Raw genomic sequence first — 9,444 nt, 5'->3', positions numbered from 1 at the left:
CAAGCAGTCTCCAGGTGCTGGAGATGATGAGCCCCTGCTCCCTGGGGTGGGGGCAGCCGCCACGGTGCCTCCAGGCTGCCCTTGGCACCCCCATCAAGCCAAGGACCAACAGTTGGTCAGTTCTGGTTGAGTTGGAGAGACTCGCTCACCATAATGAGCTGAGAACAAGCTGTTAGGAGGCAGGGAGAGACAGGAGAGCTCCCTGGGCCTCTCTGAGGATGCGCCCCTGATGCCAAGACCCAAAGGACAGAGCACCATGGCGTGCATACAGCATGGCTTGTACCAAGGGTTGGCTACACGCGAGAGAAAGAAGGGCAACCAGGTGAGACCCAGCAAGGGAGGCGAGGAAAGTGAGGTTGTGAGTACAGGAAGCGGTCAGCCACACAGGTCTGGAGATGCACGAGGCAACCCAGGGGTCTTAGTCTGAACCCCTGAACAGGTTTGAGCAGGAAGGAAATAGTCTACCCTACGTTTAGAAACGCTCACCCTTCGTCTTGGTGTGAGCGTGAGTCTGGAATACGGGGAAACAGGAAGGGACGCAGGTTAGGAGGTCAGTGCTGTGGGAGAAGCAGCAGATCTTGGTGGCTCGCACTAGGACGTTAACAGTGAGGGAACAGGCAGGACGGGTAGGAGCTGGTGAGGCACTTGGCACTTTTTCCCCCTTGCCAGCACATCTGACTCTACATCAGCCCCCTCATTGTCCTTGTCGGCACCATCAGCACCCAGACGAGCTGCCGCCAGCCAGAACGCCTCCTCCCTGGATTGTGCACAGCTCTGAGCCATCTCACACTTTACACCGTCCCGGTTACGCTGCGTCTTTCCCATGACCATCGCCGCTGACGGCTTTGCTTTCAGTCCCATCACACATTTCTCTTACCTTGACCACCAGCTTTGAGGATGAAGGTCCAGTTGGACTGAGGCTGGTCCCAGCTGTCATACAATGTCCTCAGGCGTCAGTGTCTTCCAGCTCGCTTGCTCTCTCTCTCTCTCCCCCCCCGTCTCTCAGTCCTCCTCCTCTTGCTTTGCTCCATCCTCCAGGCAGATCTCACTGTGGCAGTGCAGAAGCTCCCCTCCCGGCGTAGCGACCCCTCTCTCCCCAGACAGAGGGAAGCTCTCAATGGCGCCAACCAGAGTCCCACAATTTGGGCTCATTGGCCTGCCTTTGCCCACACGCCCATTTCTGAACCAATCTCTGTGTGCAGAGGAGTCGAATGTGCTGATTGGCCATGCCTGCTCACCCACCCACTCCGGGTGCCAGGGTAGGATGGGTCAGTCCCTCCTTAACTGTTTGAGTTAGAGTGTCATGACTGCCAGACTTCACAAATAAAAATACACAGTGGGGACCAGCTACAGCCACCACCTGTAGCACCAGTATCCATGTGGCCTCCGGTTCGAGTCCTGGCTGCTCCATTTCTGATTCAGCTCCCTGCTACTGTGCCTGGGAAAGCAGCAGAAGATGGCCTAAGCCCCTGCCACTCACATGGGAGAAACTGGAAGAAGCTCCTGGCTCCTGGCTTGGGCCTGGCCCAGCCCTGGCCATTACCCCCATTTGGGGAGTGAACCCGCAAATGAAAGATCTCTCTCATGCATGCTCTCTCTCTCTCTTTTTCTCTCTCTGTAAATCTGCCTTTCAAATAAATGAATCTTTTTTTTAAAGCAGAGTGTCCAAACTTGAATTTCAGATGAACAATGAATTATCTTTAGTGGAAGCAAATATGCAACATTTGAGATTTTGTGCTACTTTTCTTAAGTTCAGATTTAACTCAGGTCCTGTGTTTTATCTAGCAAACCTAGCTGGCTCTCCAAGGGGACATCAAGGCGCCATTAGCAGGACCAACAGTACGGACAACAGGTGCTGGGAGCAGGCGTCTGGGCTGGCAGCATCTCTGAGGCCCGTAGCAGAGCGCCTGCATGCAGTGTCTGGCCCCAGCTCCTGACTCCAGCTTCCTGCTGATGCAGACTTGGGAGGCAGCAACGAGGACTCAAGTAACTGGGTTCCTGACATCTACGTGGGAGAGCCGGACAGACCGCATCCCTGCTTCCTGCCTCTGTCCCTGGGCCACCCCCAACTGCTGCAGGTGAAGTAACACCTTGACAGTAGGGACTCCATTTTGGAGAACCTGAGACTCCGTTCTGGGAAGGCGTCCCCCACACCATGAGACTCTGGTCTGAAACTATGATCTAAAACAGTTGGATAATAGCAGCCCACTACGTCACACTTGGCAGAGCACAGAAACCCCCTAGCAGGATCGCTCAAGCTTGGAAGTGGATAGGCTGCACCTGGGTTAATGATAAAAATGTAATTTGTCTATGTCCTACATATGATTAAAACCAAAACCTGGGTTAATGTCAGGATTATAATTAAGATTGTAACTGGTATTGTCAAGATTATAATTGATACTAGTTTCGCATAGGTTTTAGGTCAGCTTGACCCCAGTAACCATGTATTTCCCCCGATCCTAGCAACCATGAATTCCCCTCCCATTTTTGTGGTTTTTGCCTTTATAAACCCTGTTGCTTTGGGCTTCAGGGTCGAGAGCTCTTTAGGGCATGAGCCCACTCTCCACCGCCGGCAATAAAGGACCATCAGGTTTTGTCAATGTGTGGTGCTCCTTTGTTTGCACTCGCTCAGGTACAACACAGGCATTTGGAAAGTGAGCCCAAAGATGATGAGATGGGTGCTCTCTCTTCCTCAATCTCTGCCTCTCGAGTCAATTTTTAAAAATAAAAAAAAAAAGACCTAAATGAAAGATCTCTGCGAGTGAGATCCCAGCGGAAAGAATGGGCCATCAAAGAAGGAGGTACCTTTCTCTGAAGGGAGGAGAGAACTTCCACTTTGACTATGACCTTGTCTAAATAAGATTGGAGTCGGTGAACTCAAGAGGCTTCCATAGCCTTGGCAATCCATGACAAGAGCCTAAGGGGATTACTGACTCCATAAACAAGAGTGTCAATTGTTAAATCAACAACAGGAGTCACTGTGTACTTACTTCTCATGTGGGATCTGTCCTTAATGTGTTGTACAATGTGAATTAATGCTATAACCAGTACTGAAACAGTATTTTTCACTTTGTGTTTCTATGTGGGTGCAGTCTGTTGAAATCTTTACTTAATATATATACTAAATTGATCTTCTGTATATAAAGAGAATTGAAAATGAATCTTGATGCGAATGGGATGGGAGAGGGAGCGGGAGATGGGAGGGGTGCGGGTAGGAGGGAACTTATGGGGGGAGGCCACTGTAATCCAAAAGCTGTACTTTGGAAATTTATATTTATTAAATAAAAGTTAAAAATTAAATTTCTTCTTAAAAAGGAGCCACAGAGATGCCGCCACCCGCGCTGGGCCCCGTGCTCCTCGGCTACCTGGGGGACCTTCTGCCGTTCCCCGTGCAAGGACAGACATGCAGGTTTTGAGAATTCTGTTCTTCCTGAGGATTTAATAGACTCTACTTGAACTGTGCTCAGTCACAATAAAAAAGAACAGAAAGTCATGTTTTTTAATGATTCCGGGGAGGACAGGAGCGCATCCAACATGGTGTAATGGCCTTTCTCAGCCAGTCGACCGAAGAGGCGTCATAAAAGCTGACAGCTCCTAAGGCACGGCCCAAACAAGCCGCAGGCGCCAGTCGGTGCCGGCGTGGGGAAGGACAGTGTCCACCAGGGACTCCAAGGCCGGCTTTCAGTCTCCAAGCAGCATCGGATAGGCTGTGTGCGAGCCGGGAGAAGCCGCCTCACCCTTGTGAGCCTCAGTTTCCCTGGCTGCAAAATGGGGTCACTCAGACCTTCCGAACCCAGAGAGGCAACAGGAAGAGGAATGAGATGAGTGGGTTCAAGTGCTTTGTGGCCTGCAAGGAGTCCTGTCGGTGCTGTCATCAAAACACGCGGCAAGCACGCCAGGAAGGGTGGGGAGAAATGCACCTTGGGAATACAAGAAGCAGGTGGGGAGGCAGCCGTCAGAGTGGGAGGGAGGAGCACGAGGCACCAGGGCATCATGGGAAAATGGCGCTCTTCCCATCAGCCAGCTCTGGGTTAGCCCCCCCGCTCCATTTCCTGCCAGAACCTGAACTTGGGTAAGTCCTCCTTCCTGGAGCCCGGCCTCCCTACTGGTAAAGTGAGCCTGACGGTCTCTTCACCAAGGAGCTGCAGGGAGATTCATCAGGAAAATGCAGAGTGGATGCCCAGCACCTCCATGAATTCCCTTCCCCCTTCCGGGCTTCCAGGAAGCCCTTTGACGCTCTCCTACCCCGGGATAAGGCAGCTGGAGCTTCCAAGCAGCTGCCCCAGGCCTCATCAACTCCTCACCACCCTTCAACTGGAGAGGCACCCACTTCACAGATGAGGAAGCTGAGGCTGAGTTTCAACGACTTGTCCAAGGCCAACAGCTTCACAGAGACAGGGTAACAGCGATTTAAGAGGTGATGCTCAGAGTTTCCTTAACTGGACCCTTGCTCTCCATCCCGACTCCAGGACTGCCCTGCTGCAGACGATGGGGTCTCCACCCTCTCAGCTGCCTGCACCGAAACCTGGAAGCTGGTTCCTCCATCCCCCAGAGACCCCCGGCAGGGCTGAGTCCAGGGGCCCCAGCAGGCCCTTGCCCGATTGCACAGTTTACACCGATTTCCTTTCTTCTCCATCTCAGTTCCCCACGCTTGTCCCCATGCTAGGATCACCCTCCAGGCACAGTTACTTGCCCTAGTCAACTTCAAAAAAAGCCCAAACCAAACATGCGCTGTCCTAGCTCTTACTCCCGCACAGAGAGCGGCCCCACAGGGATTAGTGAGTATCCAGAGATGAGGTTATTTGTTCCCTGTCTGCTCCTTTGGGCTGTAAACCTCACCTGGCCAGTGTGACCGATACTACAGGGTGACTCACTCAACACCATTCTGACCCACCACCACCTCCGGACACCTTCCAGCCAGTGCTGCCCACACCACGACATTCTGACCAATAAAATAGAAATGGTCCATTGGGAAGACTGTCCCTAAGGGAAAAAGATGAGGCCTGGGGAGGAGAAGGCTTTTGGTTCACTTGGAATGGAGATGCGATGTCTGGAAGTACAGCAGTCGTTTTATGACTGTAAGGATAAGCCTCTTTGTGACTGGCAAAAATAGAAATCTCAGACCTCCAAAGTCCTTATTAGAAGGTAAGAATAAACACCTATCTGTTTAAGCCACCCACATGGGGTTCTGTGTTTTTGCAACTGAATAAAATGTGAAGTGATGCAGACACGGATTGCGTTCATCCAGCAGGCACACCGTTGACTTTGAACACAGTAGGGATGTAGTAAACATCGCTTGTTTAATAAGTGAGCAAATGAAGCCTGCCAAAAAGTCTCATCTCTCAAATCCATGAAGAACCTTATGGGGCGAACCCATAGGGAAGCAACTGCAGGCTTTAGACGGGGATCCGGATGTCCGTGCACTCATTAAGATTATCCCTCCAGAGAGAGGTGCCCGTTTATTGTTTCATGAGGTCACGCTATTCCACTGGCAAACTGCACTCCCTCCACCTGACCTGCGCAGAGCCATCCAGGGGCAAAGCCTGCTCTGTCCGTTAGTCACCCCGAGCAGCTGGACGCCCCTCTCCCCTGGATGCCATGCAGTCATCCAAAGCTAAAAATGCATTGGTAGCCAGCACTCTGATTTTCCCATTACCTGCCTGGCACAGGGATCAGGAGCCCACGGTCTAATTTTCCCATTACGGGTCTGGCGTGACACCGAGAGATGAAGGCTGGGGATGCTTTCTCTCCATCTCAGGGAACCTTCCCAAATTGGAATAAAGTCCCCTCGGCCAGAGGGCAACTGCTTCCAGACGGCAGTGAGCTTAGCCCAGGAGCCGGCACTCCTGGGTCCGGAAGCGACGAGAACAGTGGTTGTGCGGTGGGGAGGATGATGGGGAGTGGCTATAACGGGCATGAGGCGGCTTTGGGGTGAGAGAAATGCTCCAAAATGAGATGAAGACCGTGGTTGCACACCTCTGCAGATACCCTAAAAACCCCGGCTTGTTCGGCATCACACATCTCTGCAGCCTCTCTCTGACTTCCCCAAGCCTAAACAGAGAGATCGGACGTGCTGCACTCTCAGGACGTCGCCCTGCCCAGGTATCCATCTGAACAGTTAGGTCTGACGTAGTCGCCTGCCCCGGCACTGGGGCCAGCGGCAGCCTGCCTGGACCTGCCCGCTGAGAGCGCGGGCACTTCACAAGGAAGCAGACTGTAAATGCCAGGTTTGCCGCATCGGTGCCCAGCAGCAGTCCCCCGCGAGGCCGGGGACACGTGGAGGTCGCACCAGAAACAGCCTGATCGAGATTCTCAACACCACTGGGACAAGGGGTGAGAGGACAGCCGTCGGCCAGGTCTCCCAGGTCACGGTGCCTTGAGTCCGCCCAGGGCTTGTGACTCCTGGGGCTCCGTGGGGACTGGGCAAAGGCAGAGGCGCCACAGCCTCAGAGCCGGGAGGAACCCTCGCACCAGCTGCCATCCTGCAGAGACGCAAGGGGGCCCTGCCCAGAAACACGGTGGTGCCTCAACCCCTCCCGCACTCAGGAAGAGAAGCTCTTGGGCCAGTGACTGTGTGCCAGGATCCAAGAGACGAAGGCTCCTGCAAGGAACTCTGGGTAGCCTGGGGCAAAGGGAAGAGGAGAGAAACTCACATACCACCGTATCTTCACAGGGACAGTCGAAATAACACTGTTTCCAGACACTACCACCTGCTGGGTGCAGAGGTGCAGAGCCACCCACACCAGGGTGACCACGGAGCCCCCACTTCCGCCTCCCCCCCACCACGCTCGCCGTGTTGCTGAGATCCGATCGGCACAGAAGCCCTGTGTGAGTTTCCCAGCACTGCTGTACCGAGTCATCAACAATGCAATGCCTTAAAAACTCTCACGTTTATTCTCTTCCAGCCTAGAGGCGAGAAGTCGAAGTCAGCCTGGGGGGGTGGGGGGGCTGAAGCCAAGGGGCGGGCAGGGCTGCACTGGTTCTGGGGGCTCCTGGGAGAATCCCCTTCCTCACCTCCCCCAGCCCCTGGAGGCCGCCTGCTCCCCTTGGCTTGTGGCTCCTTCCTGCCTCTGCAAAGCCGGCCGCTCAGTGCCTTCTCTCTGGCCTTTTCTTCCACCCTAACATCTCTCTCTCTGACCCTCTTGACTTCTTAGAAGAGTCTTTGTGCTCACACCGAACCCACCCAGCTAACCCAGGAAAACCTCCCCACCGCGAGAGCCGTAGCTTAATCACACCTGCAAAGTCGCCTGGTCGCAGTGTCGGGGATTAACACACGCACACACCTGGGATGGGCCGCGACTCGGCCCCCCACAAACCCACACACATGGAGACTGAGGCGGCCTCGCTCGTGAGCCAGGAGGAAGGGTAAGGTAACTCACGCAAAGCCCCAGAAGGAGCAGGGACTTGAACCCGCTTTATCTGCTCCCTAACAGTAGGGTCAGGTCTCCCCTCTGCTCCAAGAGAAAAGGGAGGAGACGGGAGCAGCAAAAGAAGGCTTTGGGAAAGAAGGGGCCCAGACAGAGTGTGCGGGACAGATAGGGCACCCAGGGCCCGGCTGCAGGTCACTGGCCGCACCTCCCCGCACCGCTCCCCGGAGCAGCACCGATGCACACAAGGTCAGGCAAAGGGGCCGGGCAGCCAGCGTCAGCAAACCACGCCAGGCCAGTTTCCCTGGCAGTTCCTTCTCTTGAGGCACAAACTGGTTTCAGTGGAGGCTGCCGCGGTTCAGCCAGCCATCTCCATCCCACAACTCGTTAAATGTTTAGATCTCTATGAGCCTCAGTCTCCCATCTGGAGAATGGGTGTCACTGATACCTTTTAATGACAGTACATCAGCTACCTGCTTCCACTCTCCTCCTCAGCCCAGGAGCTTGGGTGGTGGTTTGGTTTTTAATCGGCTTTATGTGTTTATTTTTTAAGAGCAATTTTAGGTTCACAGCAAAGCTAGGTGGAAGGAACAGAAAATTCCTACATTCTTTCTCGCCCACGCCTTCACAACTCTCCCCTCCAGGCACTGGGGACCTGAGTAGCTACATTTGTTATAGCTGAGAGTCTACACCCGGAGACCCCAGTTGTGTTCAGGAACACTTCCCCCGGCAGTAAGGAGCGCATCGCTTCCACAGCAGGCCAGGGGAACAGAGTGTCTAGACGCCAGCCAGACAAGCCCCGCCTCACCCAACCTTGGCCGTGACTGCAGACTGAACAGGGTCCCCAGGCTGCTATAAAAACAGTATATAACTGTCTTTCAGTCTGGGGATAAAGCAAAAAGTCCCCCACAGCCAGAGAAGCCTGTCAACCTGCTGTGTCAGGTGCATTTCTGTCTAAGGTTGTTTCTCTGAATAAAATAGCAGTTCCATCTGCTGGGCTTGCTCCGGGTGCAGAGTCCTGCTCCAAGTGTTTCCACTGCAATCTCTGAGGCAGGGACTCTTAGTGCCTGCAATTAACAGGCGAGAGTTTGGAGACAAAGACACACGGAGCCGTGAAATGGACACAGGTGAACGTGCCAAACGGAAGGCAGCTTGGAGGATGAGGGTACTGACTCCAGAGGCGGATAACTAGAGGCGCTGTCATTGTCCTCTGATTACTGTGTTTGCATGTTCCTTATGACAACACAGGTCACAAAACACAGTGTTGAAGATGCAAAAGGCACCATGCACTGTCCCATGAGAAGTGCCCCTTCCTCCAAGCACCGCTACTCAGAGGCAACCAGACTTAGCAATTTCTTTGTGTTTCCAGGGTTATTTTATGCAGATGAGCACAGCTTTGTACGGGTGTGCATGTGTGTGCATGTGTGTTCCGAGCGAACTCGAAAGCAGCTCCTTTTGCAGCTGCACTTTCCAAAGAGACCCTGGCCTCGCCGAAGTCTCACGAAGGCAGGCCCAGCCAAGCCGCGCTCGTGCCCCCGACCGCGGAAACAGCGCCTGCCTTGGTCTCCAGAGAGACACGACCGACAGAATACACGGAAGGGGGTTTCTCAGATTCACCAGCTTGGGTGAGGGCAATGGGCCCCTTGCAAGCTGGAGAAGCCAGGAAGCCGAAAGTGCAGCTCAGTCCAAGTCGAGATGCCTCGGAACTGGGCGGAGCTGAAGGCCTGGGAGGCCCTGAGGGGCCCCTTGAAAGCCAAAGAGCAGAGCGCTGTGATCCCTACAGGTAGGAGGAGATGTGTCCCACTCTGGACGTGAGAGAGAGCAAGCGAGAGACCTGCACCTGCAATTCCCATTTTCCATCTGGGCCCCCCGCCGAGTGGACGGTGCCCACCCACACAGAGTGGGTCTCCTCAGTTGTCCACGGAAGCGTGCACCACTATCCCCCCGGGAAGCCTCACGCACAGACCCAGCCATCTATAGACACCCCAAGCCAATCAAAGGGTCCCCCAAATCCAGCACCACTGGGAGGCCATCCATGCACTATCTTTTAAGCTGTGAAGTCTATGGTGATGTCTTA

The sequence above is a fragment of the Oryctolagus cuniculus genome, chromosome 19 (assembly GCF_051225735.1).
Source record: "Oryctolagus cuniculus isolate XC-2025 breed Fujian yellow rabbit chromosome 19, ASM5122573v1, whole genome shotgun sequence".
Taxonomy (NCBI): domain Eukaryota; kingdom Metazoa; phylum Chordata; class Mammalia; order Lagomorpha; family Leporidae; genus Oryctolagus; species Oryctolagus cuniculus.
Note: the sequence above shows the minus strand (reverse complement) of the source record.